Below are 24,761 nucleotides of genomic sequence, written 5' to 3' on the forward strand. Positions count from 1 at the left end.
AGGAACCATCCGGATTGTTACAGGCGCAAAGATCAAAAGCCAGCATCTGTGATGGTATGGGGGTGTATTAGTGCCCAAGGCATGGGTAACTTACACATCTGTGTAGGCACCATTAATGCTGAAAGGTACATACAGGTTTTGGAGCAACATATGTTGCCATCAAAGCAACGTTATCATGGACGCCCCTGCTTATTTCAGCAAGACAATGCACAAGACATTCTGTATGTGTTACAACAGCGGGGCTTCATAGTAAAAGGGTACTAGACTGGCCTGCCTGTAGTCCAGACCTGTCTCCCATTGAAAATGTGTGGCGCATTATGAAGCCTAAAATACCTCAACAGAGACCCCCGGACTGTTGAACAACTTAAGCTGTACATCAAGCAAGAATGGGAAAGAATTCCACCTGAAAAGCTTCAAAAATTGGTCTCCTCAGTTCCAAAACGTTTACCGAGTGTTGTTAAAAGGAAAGGCCATGTAACACAGTGGTAAAAATGCACCCGTGCCAACTTATTTGCAATGTGTTGCTGCCATTAAATTGTAAGTTAATGATTATTTGCAACATCAAAAAAATGTGTTTCTCAGTTTGAACATTAAATATCTTGTCTTTGCAGTCTATTCAATTGAATATAAGTTGAAAAGGATTTGCAAATCATTGTATTCTGTTTTTATTTACCATTTACACAACGTGCCAACTTCACTGGTTTTGGGTTTTGTATAAATCAATTTATAATTTTCAAAAATCAACTTTAAAAACTGTTTAGATTTTTTTTGTAAGCAAATTAACTTTTTAAAAATAAATACATTTTTGAAAATTATGAATCGGTTTTGGATCGGGATTAATAATAATTGCGATTCGGATGTGAATAATTTTTTTTGTGCATTAAAAAAAAAAATAATAATATTTAGTTTTTGAAATGACTTTTAGGGCATATCCATGCAACCAGAGGGAACTTTTCTAACCTGCAACCTGTTAATTATCCCAAATTAGGGCTGCAACGATTGTCAACAATAAATTTGTCACAATTATATTTGGCGGCAATAGTCGTGACGTCATCACTCGTGGTTTTTCCGGGCGGAAGTGGGTGACTCGCAAAAGCATGGCCAGTGATAACATGTAAGTGTGAGGATATTTCCTCTTATTCTTGTTAAAAACATGAATACCTTGCTCATTTTGCAAAGCGGACCTTGTTTTTATGGCAGTACATCTGTGATACGCGAGCGTTTAAAGCGGAGACGTGACGTCAGACATTTGGAGGGAGGATGCGGTCTCAACCTTGCTAGCTAGCTAACAAGAATGAAACCAAGTTGTGTGAAAAATAACTTCAACTATAATTTTAGCCAAAGTCAGCGAGCTAAACTTTGTCGACGTCAATTCAAGTACGTTTTAAAGCAGTGTCAATTTGCAATGCTGTAAAAAAAGGCAATTTAACAAACGCGAACCCCGCATGCGCGTGTAAACACGCACAAACACACAGAGAGACAGACAGGCACCAATGCGGAGGTATCATAAGATTAAACATACAATTGATTAAATAGCCAACATTTTAATAATTAATCAAATATATAATTATACACAATGACTCTATTAGAGTGCTAAAACTGCCAAGAGTTAATCAATAGTCAATATACCAGTGTGCAGCTTTTTAAACATCACAAGATGCTTTTCTTTTTAAGGAAGTTAGATTTTGTGTTTTGTTGTCATTGCTGCTATTTTATCTCTGTTTAATACATAAACAAGGTTAATTGTTTTTTAGCACCTTGCCTTTCCTTTTTTTAAATGTTATTAGTAATTTTGTAAACTATTGTAACAGCTGAATGAGCAGCACAGTTACAGTATAAATAAATACTATTGAATGAATTAGTCATCTTTGTTATAGTAATCGCATGCTTAAAATAACTTAAGCTGCATTTAGATGTCGATGGAAAAATTAGAGCCATTAAATATATGTTCCCTTTATTATCTGATCAGTCGACTAATCGTTAGGATAATTGTTGACGAATCGACCATAATACATTGCAAAAATTGGTTTGAATTGAGATTTCGTGTTCAATCAAGAATCAATTCTGAATCAAATCGAATCGGATTGAATCTTTAGTTGTCCAAAGATTCATACTCCTAATAGCTAGCCTGCTTTGAATATTCTGTCAGAGGTGTCTAATCAATGGGTAGATAGTTTATAAGTGAATGGATATACGGATGCATAGGTGAATGGATCGATGGACAGATCCTAAGAAGGAGAAATAGGTGAATGGATAGATAATTGACAGGTTGATACTGTAGAACAGGGATGACAAACGTACGGCCTGCGAACAGGTTTTATCCGGCCCGCGGGATGAGTTTGCTAAATATAAAAATGAACCTGACATTTTTTAATGAAAGAAACTGCTGTTCTAAATGTGTCCACTGGATGTCGCAATAGCAATTATTTGTATCTTTGTAGACGATGCTACGGTATATATGTACGAAATAAACCCAATTATGTTAGTACTTCAGTCGAGGAAAATGAGCAAACTACATAAATAACATACTGTAATTTCATTTTGATATAATTTTTTCATCTTGATAGATTGAACATTAACACCAATGAGTTGACTGATGAACATTTTCACATAATTTATTCAGAAAATATAAATGATGACAAATAAAGATGGAATACTATTAACCGCAAAATGTAAGTGTAAAAAAAACAACATTATGATTTGTACATTTTCAGAATGTGCTTGTTCTATTTTTAAACAAAGAAAACAATCTGAAGTTGTCTTTATTTTTAAGTTATCACGCCGTGATTTCACCAGTACGACCCACTTGGGAGTAGATTTTTCTCCATGTGGCCCCCCCCCATCTAAAATGAGTTTGACATCCCTGCTGTAGATGAAGGCAGAGGGGAATAAATAGTTGGATGGATGAATAGAGGAATAGACAATAGGATGGATGAATAAGTGAATGCATGGACACATAAGTGAGTGAAAATATAGATAGGTTGATGAACTGGTAAAATAGGTAAATAAATAGATTGATGGATGGATAAGTGAATTAGGTAATGGACGTACAGATGAGTAAATAAACGCAGGATGAATAAGTAGATATACAGTATCAAGGAGAGCTAATGTAGATAGATGGATAAGTGAAAGGATAGATACATAATTAGGTAAATTAATAGATAGATGGATGGGTACGTCAATGGATAGATGAACAAAGATAAATGAATAGTTAGAACAGGGGTCGGCAACATGCAGCTTTCAAGCCACAAGCGGCTCTTTAGCGCCGCCCTAGTGGCTCCCTGGTGCTTTTTCAAAAATGTATGTAAATGGGAAAAGATGGGGGGAAATATATTTGTTGTTTTAATATGGTTTCTGTAGGAGGACAAACATGACACAAACCTTCCTAATTGTTAGAAATCCCACTGTTTATATTAAACATGCTTCACTGATGAGAGGATTTGGCGCATGCCGTTTTGTCCTGATTTCGGCAGTCCTTGAACGCACCGTAGTTTGTTTACATGTACAACTTTCCTTGATGCTGCCACAGAAAGACGTGTTTTATGCCACTCCCTTGTCTCATTTTGTCCACCAAATGTTTTATGCTGTGCGTGAATACACAAAGGTGAGCTTTGTTGATGTTATTGACTTGTGGGGAGTGCTAATCAGACATATTTGGTCACTGCATGACTGCAAGCTAATCGATGCTGACATGCTATTTATGCTAGCTGTATGTACATAATGCATCATTATGCCTCGTATTTTAGGTATAATTGAGGTAATTTTATTTGAAGTTTCCGTTTCCTTCAACTTAAACACACACATTTTTACCGCCAGTAATTTCCAGGAGTTATCTCACCCTCTGAAAAGCCTCCGTTTTAGTAATGTTTTACCAATGTTATAAAAATGTGTAGAATAAATATTGCATTTCAACATTTCTGTCAATGAAGATTTGCATCAGCCTGCGACACATGTACATTTTGATAGTAGGCTAATATAGCTAATATAGACACTTACATTATGTGTTGCCTTCATTATAACACTTATATAAGGCTTTACATTGTTTACGGCTCCAGACAGATTTTTTTTTGTATTTTTGGTCCAATATGGCTCTTTCAACATTTTGGGTTGCCGACCCCTGAGCTAGAAAGATGGATGGATAGACCAAAGGGTAGGTGACTAGATAGACGGATGGACAGGTGACTGAATGGGTGGACGGTTAGATGGATAAGTTAAAAGACAGATAGATACGTGAATGGATGGATGGGAAAATGGTGAATGAATAGCTGGGAAGATGGACGGATAGACAAATGGATAGGTGAATGAACTGATGGATGGGTAGAGAAATGGTTCGAGGTATGAGCGGATACTGTGATGGGATGGCTGGATGGATGATAGATAAGTGACTATGTGAGTGGATAGACAGATGGACTAACAAATGAAAGATACTGTAAATCCATAGAAATAACATCATTGAATTGTGTTGCAATCAGTGGTTGTGTGTGTGTGTGTGTGTGTGTGTGTGTGAGTGAGTGTGTGTGTGTGTGTGTGTGTGTGTGTGTGTGTGTGTGTGTGTGTGTGTGTGTGTGTGTGTGTGTGTGTGTGCGTGTGTGTGTGTGTGTGTGTGTGTGTGTGTGTGTGTGTGTGTGTGTGTGTGTGTGTACACACACACACATTATTCCTGCACAAAACTCATTAGTCTGAGTCTGGCTGTGGCTTTGTTTTTGCACAAAAGTGCGACGGCGACCCGTGTGTGTGTGTGGGGGCATTGTGTGCCCGTAAAACCTTCGACACTACACAACCAAGAACACACTTTGACCAGCTGCACTCACTTTTCTTCCAGCTGTTCTTTGCTTCCTTCTGTCACTTCACGCTGATGTTTTCTTTACTAACCGCTCTCCATCAGTCCCCTGTCCGTTTCTTCTGATACTGCCAACAAAAGCAACATAACCACGCCTTTTTATACAAAAAAAAGGATATGTTAAATATACTGTAGATCAGGGGTGTCAACCTGGTTTTCATTGAGGGCCACATTGGAGTTATGGCTGCCCTTGGAGGGCCGCAATAACAGAGAATGTTATATGACTGCAAAGGATTCGCCTCATGATATTGTTACGCAATTGCCTATGCATTTGATATTATATAGCATTTGCCATGCTAGCTAGTAACTCAATTATGCTCGTAACTTAAAGCAAAACGCTGAGACTGCCTTGGGACTATGGCTGAAATTGAGCATTTATGCTAATAATGCTATTTATGCATTTACACTGTTTATTCAAGTGTTGATTAATGTGCACTGTCCCAATTATATGAATGAAATGAAAGACACTCGTACGTTGAGGTAAACCCTCAGAGCTTTTCGCTTGTAAGCATTTTTTTTTATTCAACTTTGGGGCTCAAATTATTGTACTTCACTAATTCTGCCTAGCAACACACATAGTAATGATCCACTCCTAAATTTTCGCTGTCCAATAAAAAGCACATTTCTTCAAATTTCTGGTTTGGAAATTCAATTAGCTAATATGTTAATCCAATAAAATCACAAAATGAATCCGAATAGACAAAAAAATAAATAAAAACACCCAAAAAATGTTTTAAATATATGCTTTCCATATCAATTTCTGCCCAGCAACAAGTTGAGGCGTCCTCACTGGAGAATAACTCAAATTTACAACAGCCCAAAAAAATTATATAAAACATATTTCAAAACATATTCCAAAATTTGTGTAAAAATAAAGTGTATCGATAAATGAATAAAAACATAAAATAGTGAGAATGATAGCAATAATTAAGACAAACAAAAAAACAGAATAAAAAACAAGAACTAAGAGTTTAAAATGATCAGTAAAAAGTATGTTTGTGCTGCAAAATATTTGTCTATTATATTTATTTTATGTTATTAACATCTTAAAGGCCTACTGAAACCCACTACTACCGACCACGCAGTCTGATAGTTTATATATCAATGATGAAATCTTAACATTATAACACATGCCAATACGGCCGGGTTAACTTATAAAGTGACATTTTAAATTTGCCGCTAAACTTCCGGTTCGAAACGCCTCTGAGGATGACGTATGCGCGTGACGTAGCCCGGCGAACACGGGTATGCCTTCCACATTGAAGCCGATACGAAAAAGCTCTGTTTTCATTTCATAATTCCACAGTATTCTGGACATCTGTGTTCGTGAATCTGTTTCAATCATGTTCATTGCATTATGGAGAAGGAAGCCGAGCAAGCAAAGAAGAAAGTTGTCGGTGCGAAATGGACGTATTTTTCGAACGTAGTCAGCCACAACAGTACACAGCCGGCGCTTCTTTGTTTACATTCCCGAAAGATGCAGTCAAGATGGAAGAACTCGGATAACAGAGACTCTAACCAGGAGGACTTTTGATTTGGATACACAGACGCCTGTAGAGAACTGGGACAACACAGACTCTTACCAGGATTACTTTGATTTGGATGACAAAGACGCAGACGTGCTACTGTGAGTATGCAGCTTTGGCTTTTTTTTGCGTATGTACGTAACTTTTTAAAAATATATAAGCTTTATGAACCTTGGGTTAGGTGAACGGTCTTTCGGGCTGAGTGATTGTGTGTGTTGATCATGTGTTTGAATTGTATTGGCGTGTTCTATGGAGCTAGGAGCTAGCAGAGGAGCTAGGAGCTAGCATAACACGTACCGTACCGTACGTGCGCGTCACGTACGTAACTTTTTAAAAATATATAAGCTTTATGAACCTTGGGTTAGGTGAACAGTCTTTTGGGCTGAGTGATTGTGTGTGTTGATCAGGTGTTTGAATTGTATTGGCGTGTTCTATGGAGCTAGGAGCTAGCAGAGGAGCTAGGAGCTAGCATAACAAACACGCAGGTGTTATTATGCAGGATTAATTTGTGGCATATTAAATATAAGCCTGGTTGTGTTGTGGCTAATAGAGTATATATATGTCTTGTGTTTATTTACTGTTGTAGTCATTCCCAGCTGAATATCAGGTACCGTGAGTATGCAGCCTTGGCTGCTAAACATTCGATAACTTGACCGTATGTGCGCGTCACGTACGTAACTTTTTAAAAATATATAAGCTTTATGAACCTTGGGTTAGGTAAACGGTCTTTTGGGCTGAGCGATTGTGTGTGTTGATCAGGTGTTTGAATTGTATTGGCGTGTTCTATGGAGCTAGGAGCTAGCAGAGGAGCTAGGAGCTAGCATAACAAACACGCAGGTGTTTTTATGCAGGATTAATTTGTGGCATATTAAATATAAGCCTGGTTGTGTTGTGGCTAATAGAGTATATATATGTCTTGTGTTTATTTACTGTTGTAGTCATTCCCAGCTGAATATCAGGTCACCCCCGGCTCTCACAGCATCTTCCCTATCTGAATAGCTTCAACTCCCCACTAGTCCTTCACTTGCACTTTACTCATCCACAAATCTTTCATCCTCGCTCAAATTAATGGGGAAATTGTCGCTTTCTCGGTCCGAATCTCTCTCACTTCATGCGGCCATCATTGTAAACAATAGGGAACTTTGCGTATATGTTCAACTGACTACGTCACGCTACTTCCGGTAGGTGCAAGCCTTTTTTTTTATCAGATACCAAAAGTTGCAATCTTTATCGTCGTTGTTCTATACTAAATCCTTTCAGCAAAAATATGGCAATATCGCGAAATGATCAAGTATGACACATAGAATAGATCTGCTATCCCCGTTTAAATAAAAAAAATTCATTTCAGTAGGCCTTTAATATTCATAACCATCACTTGTCAAACTCGCCCCAAACCTGTCCCGTTTGTTTATGCTGCAAACGTTTTGTCTAACTATCATAGTTTTTATGTTATTAATGTTTTATGATTCATAACTAGGCCCCCCCCTCACACCCCTAAACCTTTTCAAAATCTCCCTAAACATGTCCCAAAAGTTTGTGTTGGTTTGTGCTGCAAATGTGTTTGGTCTAACTATTATAGCTTTTATGTTATTAACATGTTATTATTCATAATAACCATGTCAAAATCTCCCCAAAACTGTCCCAATTGTTTGTGCAAAGTTTGTGCTGCAAAAACGTTTTGTGTATTATTGTTATCTATATGTATTAACATAATATGATTCATAACCACTCCCTCTATCAATATCTCCCTAAACTTGTCTCAAAAGTTTGTGCTGCTACTTTTTTTTTGTCTATTAGTTTTTATGTTGTATGTTTTTTATGTCTATTACCTGACCACTTCTACGTTATCTACCTCTCTTTGTTTATAATCTATATTTTCTGCTGGATCTACTCTCAATTTTATGCTGCCCTTTTTATTTTTTGCTGCACCTGTTACATATACTGTAATATAGTACTTGGTAATTGGGATTTGTTATATATTGTATATAATATATAAAAATATAATATAATATATCAGTATATATTATACACTGTATATATAATATGTAAATATATTTTATATTGCTACTATGGTACATTTTTAGTCTACTTAATACCTGTATTATCCTTTCCATCCTTACCCTTTCCATCTTTTGAAACTGAGCTACTGTGTGGAACAATTTCCCTTGTGGATCAATAAAGTTTGTCTAAGTCTAAGTTAACTATTATAGTTTTTATGTTAACTTTTTATACTTTTTATGTTATTAACTATTATAGTTTTTATGTTATTAACATTTTATTATTCATAACCAGCCCACCCACCTTGTCAAAACTTCACCAAACCTGTCCCAGTTGTTTGTGCTACATTTGTGCTGCAAAGTATTTTTTATCTATTATAGTTATAAAATTTTTTGGTGCTTAATAGCATAAAAACTATCATAGTTAGACAAGACTAATTGCAGCACAAACTAATGGCACCAGTTTAGGTTGATTTTAACAATAAAATGCTAACTATAATATGTTAAAAACAAAGACAGTAATAGTAAATGTGCAGCACAAACAAACAGTAGTGTTATTTTAATGTTTGCAATAATAAGGGGCGCCAACTTTACACAGGTGTAAAAAGTCTGGTTAAAAAGACTTGGACCCTTTTTAAAACGATCAAATGTCTGTGATTTAGTCTGACACTGTGTCAGGAAAGAAGACCTTGTGTATGGAATAATCCACAAATCCTGCAGCTGTTGACCCCCCCCCCCTCCTACCCCCCATAAAAGATGAAACGTGCTTGCTGGTGACACGACTGAGATCACTGTTGTTTAGCGATTGCGACTGCCGAGTTTCAAGTCGGCGTTTACGAGCGAGCGAACCATGACAACCACTTTTGTAAGCACGGCCTGATTCTCCGGGCGTTGTCAGAAACATTCCAATCTGTATTAGTGAGAGTATTTGGGATCGGACCCATTCGTCTTTCAGCTCTGAGCGCCTGCACTAAAACTCTTTCTGTGGTTACATAACCATACATGGCTGCGATTCTGCCGGGTTTCAGTCCGACAAAGCAGCTGGGGGACTGATAACATTGTCTTTGTGTCCGCGGCCACCATCAAGTTTTCATCGGGCCGCCGGCGTCAGTTTCAGGAATGTAATCTTGTCCCTCCAGGTCAGAGGTAAAGGGCTCACCCCCCGGGCCCCCAGGTCAGGTCCAGTAGGTTAACATCTTTAAATCTGTGGGCACGCGCACGCTTAACTCCTACAATCGGTCTTTGTTGCCTCGTTAAAACCAAGCCTCCTTTTTGCTAATAAACACTTGTGGCGCTTTGACTAATCACCCTTACTTAGTGATTTGGCCCGCTGGAACTGTAAGGTATTGAGCTGAACTAAAAACAAAACGTTAAACCCCCCTTATCCCTCCATGGGGACTTTGTCTTCCCTGGAACCATATTAATAACTCATGCTTTTTTACAAGTATTATGGATAGAAGGGCTATTCAACTGGGGGGCCGCGGGCCAAATCACCAACTCAACCGCCCCCCCGGGTTCATTTAAAAACTTTTGCAGCAAATTCCTAAAAAGACTGGAGTGCTCCTGTTGTATAGAGGAACTTGGACCACAGTAAACACATTGGCAGATCCTTGCATCAACATTTTAACCTTGCTAGCAAACATAGAACACAGAGTCCTCTCCTTTTTACAAATGTTTTTCGTAATGTGATTTATGTAACTAATGTGTTGTGTAGCTTGTTTACTTCAGATGCAGTCAGTAGTCATTTGTTCAACTGCTTCAGTTATACTAGCGGTGTTCCTCAAGGTTCCATCGTCGGTCCTCTCTTTTTCATCATTTGAGCTACTCAACTGGCGGCCTTGGGTCCCACGAATGAGACCATACCGAACCCCGAGTTCAGCTCAAAACTTGGGAGAGAAGCATTTTTGCAGCACATTGCTTAAAAGACTAGAGTGCTCCTGTTGTATAGAGGAACTTGGACTACTGTAAAGACATTGGCAGATCCTTGCATTGACATTTTAACCATGCTAGCAAACATAGAACACTGGGCTCCAAACTTGTCATTTACATAACTGAGGCGTTCCTCAAGGCACCCCTTTCAGTCCTCTGCTTTTTACAAATGTTTTTCGTAAAGTGATTTATGTAACTAATGTGTTGTATAGCCTGTTTACTTTAGATGTAGTCATTTGTTCAACTTCTTCAGTTATACTAGTAGTGTTCCTCAAGGTTCCATCTTAGGTCCTCTTTTTTTCATCATTTGAGCTACTCAATTGGCGGCCTTGGGTCCCAGGAATGAGACCATACCGCATACTTGCCAACCCTCCCGATTTTCCCGGGAGACTCACGAATTTCAGTGCCCCTCCCGAAAATCCCCCGGGGCAACCATTCTCCCGAATTTCTCCCGATTTCCACCCGGACAACAATATTGGTGGCGTGCCTTGAAGACCTACTGAAACCCACTACTACATACCACGCAGTCTGATAGTTTATATATCAATGATGAAATCTTAACATTGCAACACATGCCAATACGGCCGGGTTAGATTAGTAAAGTGCAATTTTAAATTTCCTGCGAAATATTCTGCTGAAAACGTCTCGGTATGATGACGTTTGCGTGTGCCGTCACGGATTGTAGCAGACATATTGGGACACCATTGTGGCCAGTTATTAAGTCGTCTGTTTTCATCGCAAAATTCCACAGTATTCTGGACATCTGTGTTGGTGAATCTTTTGCAATTTGTTTAATGAACAATGAAGACCGCAAAGAAGAAAGCTGTAGGTGGGAAGCGGTGTATTAGCGACTGGCTGCAGCAACACAACCAGGAGGACTTTGACTTGGATAGCAGACGTGCTACCGTGAGTATGCAGCTTTGGCTTCCAAACATTTGATCGCTTGCCCGTACGTGCGTGCCGCTATGTGCATGTCACGTACGTAACTTTGGGGAAATATATGTGCTGTATGAACTTTACAGAGGTGAACGGTACTTTGGGCTGTGGGATTGAGTGTGTTGTGCGGGTGTTTGATTTGTATTGGCGGGTTATATGGACGGGAGGGAGGAGGTGTTTGTTATGCGGATTAATTTGTGGCATATTAAATATAAGCCTGGTTGTGTTGTGGCTAATAGAGTATATATATGTCTTGTGTTTATTTACTGTTTTAGTCATTCCCAGCTGAATATCAGGTCCCACCCTCCTCTCACAGCATCTTCCCTATCTGAATCGCTTCCACTGCCCTCTAATCCTTCACTCTCACTTTCCTCATCCACAAATCTTTCATCCTCGCTCAAATTAATGGGGTAATCGTCGCTTTCTCGGTCCGAATCGCTCTCGCTGCTGGTGGCCATGATTGTAAACAATGTGCAGATGTGAGGCGCTCCACAACCTGCGACGTCACGCTACTTCCGGTACAGGCAAGGCTTTTTATCAGCGACCAAAAGTTGCGAACTTTATCATCGATGTTCTCTACTAAATCTTTTCAGCAAAAATATGGCAATATCGCGAAATGATCAAGTATGACACATAGAATGGACCTGCTATCCCCGTTTAAATAAGAAAATTTAATTTCAGTAGGCCTTTAAAAGCACTGCCTTTTAGCGTCCTCTCTCACCTGAAAAGGAGACTATTATATATGTCTCCGTTATCCATAGGTTTATCTATAACCCATAAAGTAGGCAGGCACAGAGCTATTTCTCAGCGTGTGTTTATTCCAGCCGGCACGTTAATACACTGACACACAACATCCGGATTCCCATCATGCATTGCTTCAAAACTACGGCAAGTAGTAATGTCCAAAAACATAACAGAGACGAAGCAGAAGAACGAAGAAGAGACATGGCGACGACGAGTAAGAAGAAGAAGTACGCTTGCAAGTTCCAAAATGATTGGAAAAAATAATTTCAGTTCATCCAGGACAGCTCGAAGGGGAAGGGGTATGCTGCCTGCAAATTTTGTAGATCAGACTTCTCCATTGAACACGGCGGCCGAGCGGATATACTTATTCATGAACGGATTATTGATATATGTATATATAAGAAATACTTGAAAATATATACACCCCCCGCTACCCCTAAAAATCCCCCCCCATATCCCGAATTAGGAGGTCTCAAGGTTGGCAAGTATGCCATACCGAACCCCGAGTTCAGCTCAAAACTTGGGAGACAAACCTTTTTGCAGCAAATTCCTAAAAAGACTGGAGTGCTCCTGTTCTTTAGAAGAACTTGGACCTCAATAAACACATTGGCAGATCATTGCATTGACATTTTAACCTTGCTAGCAAACAGAACACTGCGGTCCAAACTTATCATTTACATAACTGTTCCCCAAGGCACCCCTTTAGGTCCTCTCCTTTTTTTCCCCTCCAATGTGTTTTATGTAACTAAGGTGTTGCTGTAGATTGTTTACTTCAGATGCAGTCAGTAGTCATATGTTCTACTTTTTTTGGGGTGGCGGGGGGTGCTAGAGCCTATCTCAGCTGCATTCGGGCGGAAGGCAGGGTACACCCTGGACAAGTCGACACCTCATTACAGGGCCAAGACAGATAGACAGACAACATTCACACTCACATTCACACACTAGGGCATACTTCCCAACCCTCCCGGATTTTCCGGGAGACTCCCGGAATTCAGGGCCTCTCCCGAAAGCCTCCCTGAAGAAATTTTGTCCCGAAAATCTCCCGGAATTCAGCCGGAGCTGGAGGCCACGCCCCCTCCAGCTCCATGCGGACCTGAGTGGGGACAGCGGCGACAGTCTGTTTTCACGTCCGCTTTCCCACAATATAAACAGTGCGCCTGCCCAATCACGTTATAACTGTAGAATGATCGAGGGTGAGTTCTTGGTTTCTTATGTGGGTTTATTGTTAGGCAGTTTCATTAACGTCCTCCCAGCGCGGTAACAACACACAACAACAGCAGTCACATTTTCGTCTACCGTAAAGCAGTTCGTCTGCCGTAAACAGCAGTGTTGTGACACTCTTAAACAGGACAATGTATGCAGTGTTTCCCACACATTCATTTATTTGTGGCGGCACGCCACGAAAGAATTACGTCCGCCACAAATAAAAAATAAAATAAAAATGTTTTGTTTTTTTTGTCCTGTCCAGCTTCTCAGGCAAATCATATAGTTGATGTAGATGCCCATATAGGCTGTTCAGATTTACTTTACAAAAGAGAAGTGTAGGATACTTCTCTTGTTGCCTTATTTGTATTTGACCACTACTGTTTTCTGTTTATTTGTTACTGACTGTGGCAGGACACCTTTGCCTCTGTTTCACTTTATGTTGCTGGTAAATAATATGGTTGTAGTAGTAAGCTAAAGTTAAATTATTTAGTATGCACTAATTAAAGGGGCAGAGCTTTAAGAGACATTTTAGCTTTTATATTTTATAAGATATATTTTTTGTAAGAACCACAATTAATAAATATATTTCAGTGAATAACTTATTGTTCAAATCTGTATATAAATATGTACATAAAGTGTTGTAATTATATCGTAAAATGGATGGATGGACGTTTAAAACAAAACTGTTATTATTAATTAGTAAGTATACATTGTTTGAGCCTTTTTAGAGAAAATCATATTGTAGTAAATTATGCAAATTACTCGATGATGACATGGTGACCACGCCCATAGCCACGCCCCCACCGCCACAGGTATCTTGGCAGTTTATGGGAAACACTGGTATGTATATATATATTACTAATGTTGTAAACACAAATCTTTATATATTTAGAAAAGGGACAAGCGGTTGAAAATGGATGGATGGATGGATGGGTCCTAAAGAGACATTTTTCAGAGGTCTCAAGAAGGTAACAAATACACGAATGTGTGTGTTTGTGTGAGTGTGTGTGTGTGTGTGTGTGTGCGTGTGTGTGTGTGTGTGTGTGTGTGTTTTGATGTGCCTGGGTCTACAGGTCCAGGCTCATGCTGTTGTCTCTCCATCTGTCACCTGCTTTTTAACAGTTTTCTCTGTGTGATGATAATCCTGTAGCTGTTATGTGCTTAGAGGAACCCCCCACCAAAAACAAATACTCTCCAGATCCTTGAAATACTTCTTCCCCCCAGGTCTGTTTAGGCTCTACTTCAACCCCCCCCCCCCCTCCCCCCCATTATCCTCCTGTGTTTTTACACCCTACATTTATACTCGTCGGTACGCATGGTACTTTTCCTGCATGCCTTCTGCCATTCTCCTACATTTTTTGCATTCTTGTCGTCGGAAAGCACCTGCTCTCCGTAACTGCACACGCGTACTGTACACGTCCTGGTTTGAGCGCATACTTCTTGGGTCTTCATGCGTACGCGCCACAGGAGCCCTCCGATTTGAAACGGAGCTGAACGTGTTTACGCTCTGCAGCAGAATCACTCACACAATCGCATCCAGGCACGTTCGCACGCTCAGCGTAAAAACATCACTCCTGTGTCCACCTTAGTCGTTTGGTGCACATAAGACGTTGGACATTTGTGAGAAACAGAAGAGGACCTTTGTGATGTCCAGATGTGCTTATTCTTGTCTTGGTCACATGGTGGGGTTCAGGGTGGCTGACAATGTGGGGACCACTTGTGCACATACACACACATCCATTCTTGTCTTTGGTGCATACTAGGATTGTTCAGTATACCGGTACTAGTATAGTACCGCGATACTAAGGAATCATATTCGGTACTATACCGCCTCTAAAAAGTACCGGTCCCCCACCCCCCCAAGGCCTCTTTCTCCCTGTTTGAAGCGAGAGACGAACAAACAATTCTGATTGACGAACATGGCTGTCTCTCAGATGTCGGTGACGGCGGAAAAAAACCAACTCAGCTTCTTACGGTTACGTAATCGCACTCATTAAAACCTCAATGTCGATTAAACATGCAGCCCTATGTATCAAGTACCAAATTATACATAGCTTGAAGCGGTCTGCTGCAAAATTAGCTAAAAATGCTAGAAGACTAATGTTAGGGTGTCAGCATGCTAACATTAGCATCTAACCTAGCATCTATCTATGCACTATGTATAACGCATGAATGGGTTCTCGATCGCTCTAAGCACACCAGCGCCTCACAGAATGCACCTTTCTCGTGCTAAAAATAGGTTCTGTTTGAATCACGCTTCAATATTGCCCAGGTGGTTTGGATTTTAGTCATGTGCTGCATGTTCCACAACATACCCAAAGAGACCACGTGTTGGAGAGTAGGATGCAACGGACACGCAGTATAAGACTGCATGCATGGCCACAGCCACATAAATATATATAAATATGGCGCCGTGCACCACTTTTGCACTTGTGCTCAATTGTGTAAACAGTCTTAGTAGATCACCCATAGCACACCCAATAATTCAATGGAGTTTGATTTATTTTAGCACTAGTTATTTGAGATTTTAGTAGATTATTTAGCAGAATATGCAATGTGGGACCCCAACACACACACACACACACACACACTAACACACACGCACACTCCGAAAAATACCTTCCTCTTTAGGATCACCATTTCTAGATATATAAAGATTTGTATTTACAACATTAATAATATATACATACTATGCAAATATAAAAAAGCTTGTTGTGAAAAATGAGATGGAATTTCACAAGAAAAAGGTCACAGTTTCACAAGAAAAACTTAGAATTTTGCCAGTATTATAATAAAAGTCGTAATTTTACTCAACGCAAGTCAAAATTTTACAAAAAAACTGAACATTTGTGCAAAGTTATGATAAAAGTTGGAATTTTACTCAACAACAGTCGCAAGAAAAGCTTAGAATTTTGGCAGTTTTTTGAAAAGAGTCGTAATTTTAGTTGACAAAAGTCACAATTTTATAAGTAAACTTTAAAATTTTGGCAATATTATAATAATAATCGCAATTATACTTCGGCAAATTATGAAAAAAGGCATAATTTTACTCCAAAAATTTCACTATTTTACAAGAACAACAAAAAAAGTAGATAATGGTAAAAAAAAAATGGTAAAATGGGTTATACTTGTATAGCGCTTTTCTACCTTTTTTTTAAGGAACTCAAAGCGCTTTGACACTATTTCCACATTCACCCATTCACACACTGATGGATAGATGGATAGTACTTTATTGATTCCTTCAGGAGAGTTCCCTCAGGAAAATTTTAATTCCAGCAGCAGTGTACAGAATTGAGATAGGATTTAAAAGAATTTAAAAAGTAAATAATGCGGGTGTAAATGGAAATAAAAATAAGCATGGAAATAAAAAGTAACAATAAAAATAAAATATAACAGTAAAAATAAGAATATAACAAGAGAAACTAGGCAGTGGTGACCATGTTATATAAAAATAAAAAAAATGCGATGTGATAAAAGTCAGGACTTTATGACAAATGTCACCATTTTGCATTAAAATAATAATTTTACATAAAAAAGTAATAATTTTACGAGAAAATATTGCAGAAACAGAAAGAATATGACAAATAGTTCCCAATTTTATAAGAAAAAAGTCGACACATTCTGAGAAAAAGACTGCTTGTAGTTGATTTATTTTTATTTTTTGTAATTGGTTTTTAATCTTCATTATTTACTTTTAAGTTACTTTTAAGTTATTACAGTATGTCTCTATATACATATTTAGTTATTTTTTTCATTAATATTAGCCAAAGGGTGCGCATTTCAATTTCTTACACACACTTGTTATTACATATGTTGGCCAGAGGGGCAGCACTCCAAATTTTTACACACACTTATTTCATATGTTGACCAGAGGGGGAGCACTCCAAATTTTTACACACACTTGTTATTTCATATGTTGACCAGAGGGGGAGCACTTTTAAAACCGACACACAGTCAATTAGAAAAATCCCCCCTTTTTGGGACCACCCTAATTTTGATAGATTTCACCACCAGGGGTGCAAAGAAGATCTCTATTTTTTGTTTTTTGTAATGTGCTTAAGGCCGATGACAAACGAGTCACGGACCACAGAAGGCCCCGGTGCTGTACTTTGGGCAACCCAGCTGTAGAAGCTTAATGGCCGCTGTAGTCTTAGCACCGTAGTGTATTTGTTCATCCTATGGTCACATATGAGACGCGGGTTGTCTTACGTCAGCACCGGAAGTCGTCAAATCAGCTGTACACCCGGGGATGAATAGGGAAGTCCTTCTTTAGCTGCGGTCTTGTTTTATCATATATTGCTGCTTTTGCACCTGTCAATGTTTACCTTTGTATGCACATTAAATCAACCAAAAATCCTGACTTTGGAGCAATGTTCACAGACTCTAGTATTTGGCTCTCTATTAGATGCAATGGTTTTCCGTATTGGGACTATGATTTCGGTCCTAACATGTTCACTGATCCTCATATGGAAGATACTTTTCCTTGTGGATGTCTCAAGAAGGGTAGAAATACAAGAACACAAACAAACGCACACTTATCCTGGTCTTTGTCACATAGCAGGGTTACAGATGACTCCTACGCAATGTGGGAACCACCCCTTGCATCAAGGTATCCTTGTCTTATTGATTTTGCCAAGATACAGTTGATATTACCGCGCAACATGGGCCCCACCCACGCGCACTTATAGTAAATGCACGCATATGGTATGCATACCCACACACACACGTGCGCTAAAACACACACGCCCCTTTGTGGTTTTTCTGAGGGTTCCATTGGATCTATCATGCTATATACAATGCCAGAACCGCCCTGCACATCTCTCCTTCTCTTATCGACTTTGCCAGGTTACAGTTCACTACCACTCATGCACACACACACACACACATATACAGTACTGTATATACAGTGTATGCCAAGACTTGCACACACACACACACACACACACAATCATGTGCTAGGCGGTTCCCACGTGAAGCAGCCTCTGCTGTTAAGTGGAACAGAGCCTCATTGACAGACCATCAAAGAGTGGACTTATTGACACCGCTCTTGCTGAATTTCACACTTTAACCCTCACACACACGTGTGTGCACATGTGAGTGTGTGTTAATGTGCAGGGGGCTGGGGTTCCACATTGTAAGCAACTGTAACCCCCGTAATGTGACAAAGACGAGGAGAGCCGAATGTGTTTGTGTATAGAAACTATATATGTGTTTGTGTGTGTGTGTGTACATGTGGGTATACATGTGTGTGTATTGCTGTTTTTTCACATTGCATGGAACTGTAACTACACCATATAGCAATAAGTCAAGCATATGTGTGTGCGTGCACATGTGTCCCACATGACTTGCGGTAAAATGTGATTTTCCTTCAGTAATACAGTTCTACTGGCGATTATGAATAGTTCTAATTACTTTCAGGAACATTACTACGCACATTCTTTTCATTTCTGTAGTTTATTTAACTAAACCAACAACAGGACGCTGGTGGTTATTGGAGACAAAGTTTAGACAGAAGATCAACAATACTATTAAAACATGAACATGTAAATACACGGTTAATCATTTCCAGCTTGGCGAAGCTTAACAATTGAAGCTAACTACGGAGCGGCGGCGGGCGTTGTAGCTTTCGACGACACCCCGGCCGCCATCAGAGTCGGCAAGAAACATATATTTCCCCAAAGTTACGTACGTGACATGCACATAGCGACACGCACGTACGGGCAAGCGATCAAATGTTTGGAAGCCAAAGCTGTACTCACTGTAGTGCGTCTTGTATCCAGCTCAAACACAACACAACCTCCTGATTGTGTTGCTGTAGTCCGCTGCTAATACACCGATCGCACCTACAACTTTCTTCTTTGCAGTCTCCATTGTCCATTAAACAAATTGCAAAAGATTCACCAACACAGATGTCCAGAATACTGTGGAATTGTTCGATGAAAACAGAGCAGTTTGTATGGTGACACATTGGGTACGAATACTTCCGTTGCCGTCTAGACGTCACGCGCATACGTCATCATACATAGACGTTTCCAACCGGAAGTTTAGCGGGAATTTTAAAATTGCACTTTATAAGTTAACCCGGCCGTATTGGCATGTGTTGCAATGTTAAGATTTCATCATTGATATACAAACTATCAGACTGCGTGGTCGGTAGTAGTGGGTTTCAGTAGGCCTTTAAACCTTCTGATGACTGTGTAGGGTGTGTATGCTACTTCAAGTGATGGGTGCAAGACGATGTGTAGAATTGACCATTTAAATGTTACCAGGGTTGGTTGTCTGTGCGTGTTGAATTAATCCTCCGTCAGTCCAAGGGGGACAAGGCGAGAAGGTAGTCCGTGGGCAGTCAAGCAGTCGGGGGCTGGGGAGAAGCAACGATGTCCGTGTCCAAGCAGGGGTCGAGGATCGGGGAAGTCGATAAACACAACTCGATCACGGAAGACGGGGATGAGTACAAGAGTGAACTACGTTCCGGCAAAGGTTGATCTGGTCCGCTGGTCTTTATGCCGTCCTCTCATTAGTCCCTGGTGCACGGATGACAGATTGTCTGCAGCTTTGCCGACGCGTGGGCGTGATGCGAGCAGGGGCTATCCTGGCGTGCTGCCGACGGAGGTGCTGGCAGAACCCTTGCCGTGACAGCAACACAGGAAGTGATCACTGATCAGTAGGAGTGACAAGCTAACAGTATCAACTATCAAATTTGGTTGCGCCGTCTTGTTTGGCGGTAGATTCTTTGCATGGAGTGAGAAGAGAAAGTTAAAATGAAGAAATTGTGGATAAAAGAGGAGAAGTCACCTCGACAGTATGGCAGTTGTTGGATTTTTTTTAAACGGACCGTAGTCAGACCAATGTCTTCTGTAAATGATGCAAGGTGCTCGTCCCCACCAAGACCGCTAATACCACACCACCTTAGCCGCGCTCCCCCTTTAGAGCCCCGCTCTCGGCACTAAACCTGCAGAAAATAGTTCTTCTCATGTTTCTCTATGGTTACATTTTCACACTTTGCACTATTTTGTTACACTTTAAGCATTTCTTGCATATTCCTTATTTTTGCACCTTAATATTAAGAGGTTATTGTTAAGTGTTCAATGTGATTTTACAATTTGGTTTATATTGATTGTTTCCCATGCTTGTGTTGGCATTTTCTTTCATTTCTGCCTTGATAACTGAGGGGATTATTTTCCATAGCTCATACCAAATATCAATAATTATCGATAACGGCCGATATAAAACATTTATTGTATTTCTCTGACTATAAGGCGGACTTAAAATCCTTTCATTTTCTCAAAAATCGACTCTGCGCTTTATAACCCCGGTGCGCCTAATGTGCGTATTAATTCTTGTTGTGCTTACCGAACTTGAACCAATTTTATTTGGTACATGGTGTAATTATAATCATGACCAGTAGATGGCAGTCACACATACGAGACACGTGTGGACTGCAGGTTGATGCCTGTTCAGTTGACTTCAGTGGATTATCCATTCATGGTAAATAAAGGTTTACCCAAAGGGCTTTTTGCACCTTCATTTTAAGAGCTTATTGTTAAGTGTTCAATGTGATTTTACAATTGTGTTTACATTGTTTGAGTGTTTTCCATGCTTGTGTTGGCATTTCCTTTCCTTTCTGCTTTTATAGCCGAAGGGATTATAATCAGAGGAAGGTTACATTTGAAATAAAAAATTTAACATTTATTATATTATCATTCTGCTCCTAATTATTCAAAATAAAATAAAAATATGAATAATTATCGATATCGGCCGATATAAAACAATTATACCGTGATACAGCTTTCAGCCATATGGTCTACTACAACTTTTGACTTTATTAATCATTTAGAAAGGAAAACATAGTGTATCAGCCTTTCCAAGCTTTCCAGGTTCTGAACCAAAGGCCACGGGCTGAGCCAGGACAGGTAGTGCACTTTCATACGCACTTCCGACGACAACTTAAGTTTTTCCAAAAATAGCTTTATTTGCAAAAAAAAAAAGGGTTTTCTTTCCAAATTGAACAAAAACAACTTTAACTACATACAAAGCTATAAACAAAATTAAGGCTCAAGTGTTGCGTAAGCAGTGGTCAAAAAATGTTTTCACCGCCAGTCTCCCAACCCGACATTTGTCCAATCCGTTGCAGCTGTGCGCCCCTATATGCTTTCGTCACAGGTGCTGTAAAAGACACAGAATGTAAAAATAGATAATTTAACTAGAGATGTCCGATAATATCCGACTGCCGATATTATCGGCCGATAAATGCTTTAAAATGTGATATCGGAAATTATTGGTATCTGTTTCAAAAAGTAAAATGTATGACTTTTTAAAACGCCGCTGTACGGAGTGGTACACGGACGTAGGGAGAAGTACAGAGCGCCAATAAACCTTAAAGGCACTGCCTTTGCGTGCCGGCCCAGTCACATAATATCTACGGCTTTTCACACACACAAGTGAATGCAAGCATACTTGATCAACAGCCATACAGGTCACACTAAGGGTGGTCGTATAAACAACTTTAACACTGTTACAAATATGCGCCACACTGTGAACCCACACCAAACAAGAATGACAAACACATTTCGGGAGAACATCCGCACTGTAACACAACAGAACAAATACCCAGAACCCCTTGCAGCACTAACTCTTCCGGGATGCTACAATATACACCCCCTCCCACTTTAACCCCACCCACCTCAACCTCCTCATGCTCTCTCAGGGAGAGCATTTCCCAAATTCCAAGCTGCTGTTTTGAGGCATGTTTGAAAAAATAATGCACTTTGTGACTTCAATAATAAATATGGCAGTGCCATGTTGGCATTTTTTTCCATAACTTGAGTTGATTTATTTTGGAAAACCTTGTTACATTGTTTAATGCATCCAGCGGGGCATCACAACAAAATTAGGCATAATAAGGTGTTAATTCCACGACTGTATATATCGGTATCGGTTGATATCGGAATCGGTAAATAAGAGTTGGACAATATCGGAATATTGGATATCGGCAAAAAAGCCATTATCGGACATCTCTAAATTTAACTTAATATATGCAGTACCAAAGAAATATAAATAACACAAAAATGGGTCTGTCTATGTGTGTTGGCCCTGCGATGAGGTGGCGACTTGTCCAGGGTGTACTCCGCCTTCCGCCCGAATGCAGCTGAGATAGGCTCCAGCACCCTCCGGTAGAAATTTGATGGATGGCTACCAAAACCACAATGACCTACACCAAAGTGCAGCAGCGCAGTAGGCCCAAGTATCCATCAAACACCACCACAATGACCAACACCAAGGTGCAGTAGCGCAGTAAACCCAAGTATTCATCAAACAATTAATTTACCTTATATGTGCAGGACTAAAGAAATATAAATAACACAAAAATGGCTACCACACAAAGCTCCCTTTGACCGCATGTACAACAAGTACATTGCGCAAAGCCCCAGCAACAGCACCAATGTTGTAGGAAGCAAACTGCCCAGTCAGCATTAATAGCTCTGACGACACACACGACGTCCACACCGACAGATGAGTACGGTGTTTTATAATGCATGCAGAGGCCGCTCATGTGCTCATCATACCTACAATGCAGCTACTTGCATCTTGTGGCCTTCAAATGTAAAATAGCACATCAGGACACAGCTGCGTGTCATCGTCCACACGCTGCTCTGTTTGACATCTTACGTTACATGCATGACGGACGTGTCATCAACACTACAGGCGGAGGAAAATGTTACTCATGTTGAGATACAAACAAGATGTTCCTAATAAAGTAGTGACCTACTAACTAAAGCTCTCGGCAGCCATGGACAGACTTTAATTTCAGTGATGGAATATAACACCCTTCTATGCTGTTTTGTACAACCGTACCTTGGTTTTTGTACGCCAACTCTTATGATTTGGTTTTTGGAAAAGTAAATCGACCGAAATAAAACTTTGTCATTTAGCAGAACCGAGTGCGCAAAACAAAATTCCGACACGTTGTGACTTTTCTATCGGGTATGACGGCAAAATAAGCCAGCGTGGGGACAAGTGCCAGCCAGCACTTTGATCAAGAAGTTGAGAAACACTATTGAATTTAAGAAAGAAGAGGGCATCCACATGGCTCTCCACCACCTCTCCCGCTCTGTTTTTACTCACAAAAGTATTTGATGAAGGTAATGGTAAATTTATAATGATCAGTTTCTGTCATCGTGTATATGTTTTACAGTGTTTTCTGTCATCATTCTCTCTCATTAGTGCTTCTCTGGTAAGGACGGCGGTACTGGGTTCAAATCCCAAATTGAATCATTTAATGATGTTGAAAATGTGAAGTATTAATATCAGCATTAGTATGACCGATACTGCCCCTGTAACGACTTGCCATTGGATCGATACCCACATTTGTAGTATCGCCTACCACTGATGTAAAGTATCCAAACAACAGAAACATAAGAGGTTATTACATTTTAACAAACGTGTAGATATAAACATGTTACAGAAGAAAGTAAGCAGATATAGGCCCTTGCCAGAAGAATAAGTGATTATTACATTTTAGCAAAAGTGTAGATAGAACATGTTAAAACAGAAAATAAGCAGATATTAACAGTAAATGAACAAGTAGATTAATAATCCATTTTCTACCGCTTGTCCCTCATAATTTTGACAAAATAATAGAATGGGAAATGACACAATATGTTACTGCATACGTCAGCAGCCAATTAGGAGCCGTATCTCTTATGTGTGACTGCCATCTACTGGTCACACTTATCATTACACCTAGTACCAAATAAAATTGCTTGGAGGTCGGCAATCACAACCGGAATGGATACGTACATTAGGCGCACCGGGCTATAAGGCGCACTGTCGATTTTTGAGAAGATGAAATGATTTTAAGATGAGCCATCTGCCTCAGGGGTTGTCGGCCGTGCTTGTGGGGGCGCTTTTGTGTCAGGGTCCTGGTGGCCATGGTCTGATGACCCCCTGGTGCAGATGGCTCCTGTGATAGTGTTTACTCACATGTCTCTTCTGTACTCAGCCTCGCAATCATTTGTCCATATAGTTGCATATGTGTGTTTGTTGTGTGTTTGTTTATGGTATCTGTATCCGTGCGTACGTATGTGATAATGGGGGGTATAGGTCACCGGTAACGGTAACGGTACGTGTATTTGTATTGAACCGTTTCGGTACGGGGGTGTCGGTTCGGTTCGGAGGTGTACCGAACGAGTTTCCACACGGACATATTAAGTAGCGTAACACACGTTGTGTAAACAATGCATACACACGGCATGCTAGCAGCTAACGGGCTACGATAGACTGACCATACGTCCTCTTTTCACCGGACATGTCCTCTTTTGCGGAACTGTCAGGGCGGAGTTTCTTAAATGCCTCGAATGTCCGGCATTTTGAGTAAGGGTTGCGTGTATTTTCAATGTACGTTCAGGGTTAAGAAGGGGTTAAAAACAAAACAAATTGTGCGTGCAGCAGCATTGGTGAGGGAGGGGCAGAGACAGAGAGAGCGAGAGAGTATGATAAACGCGCATGCGTCGCCAGGCTCTGCTTTTTATCCATAGATTTATCAGATTTAATTTTTTATTATCTATAGCAGGGGTGTCAAAA

The 24,761-nt window shown here is 40.0% G+C and overlaps 1 protein-coding gene across 1 annotated transcript in view; it reads left to right on the forward strand.

Annotated features, from left to right (window-relative positions):
• adamtsl4 (ADAMTS-like 4) overlaps positions 1–24,761 on the forward strand; it is a 141,979-nt gene that overhangs the window by 48,954 nt on the left and 68,264 nt on the right. The window lies entirely within an intron of this gene.

The sequence above is a fragment of the Entelurus aequoreus genome, linkage group LG20, assembly GCF_033978785.1.
Source record: "Entelurus aequoreus isolate RoL-2023_Sb linkage group LG20, RoL_Eaeq_v1.1, whole genome shotgun sequence".
Classification (NCBI taxonomy): Eukaryota; Metazoa; Chordata; class Actinopteri; order Syngnathiformes; family Syngnathidae; genus Entelurus; species Entelurus aequoreus.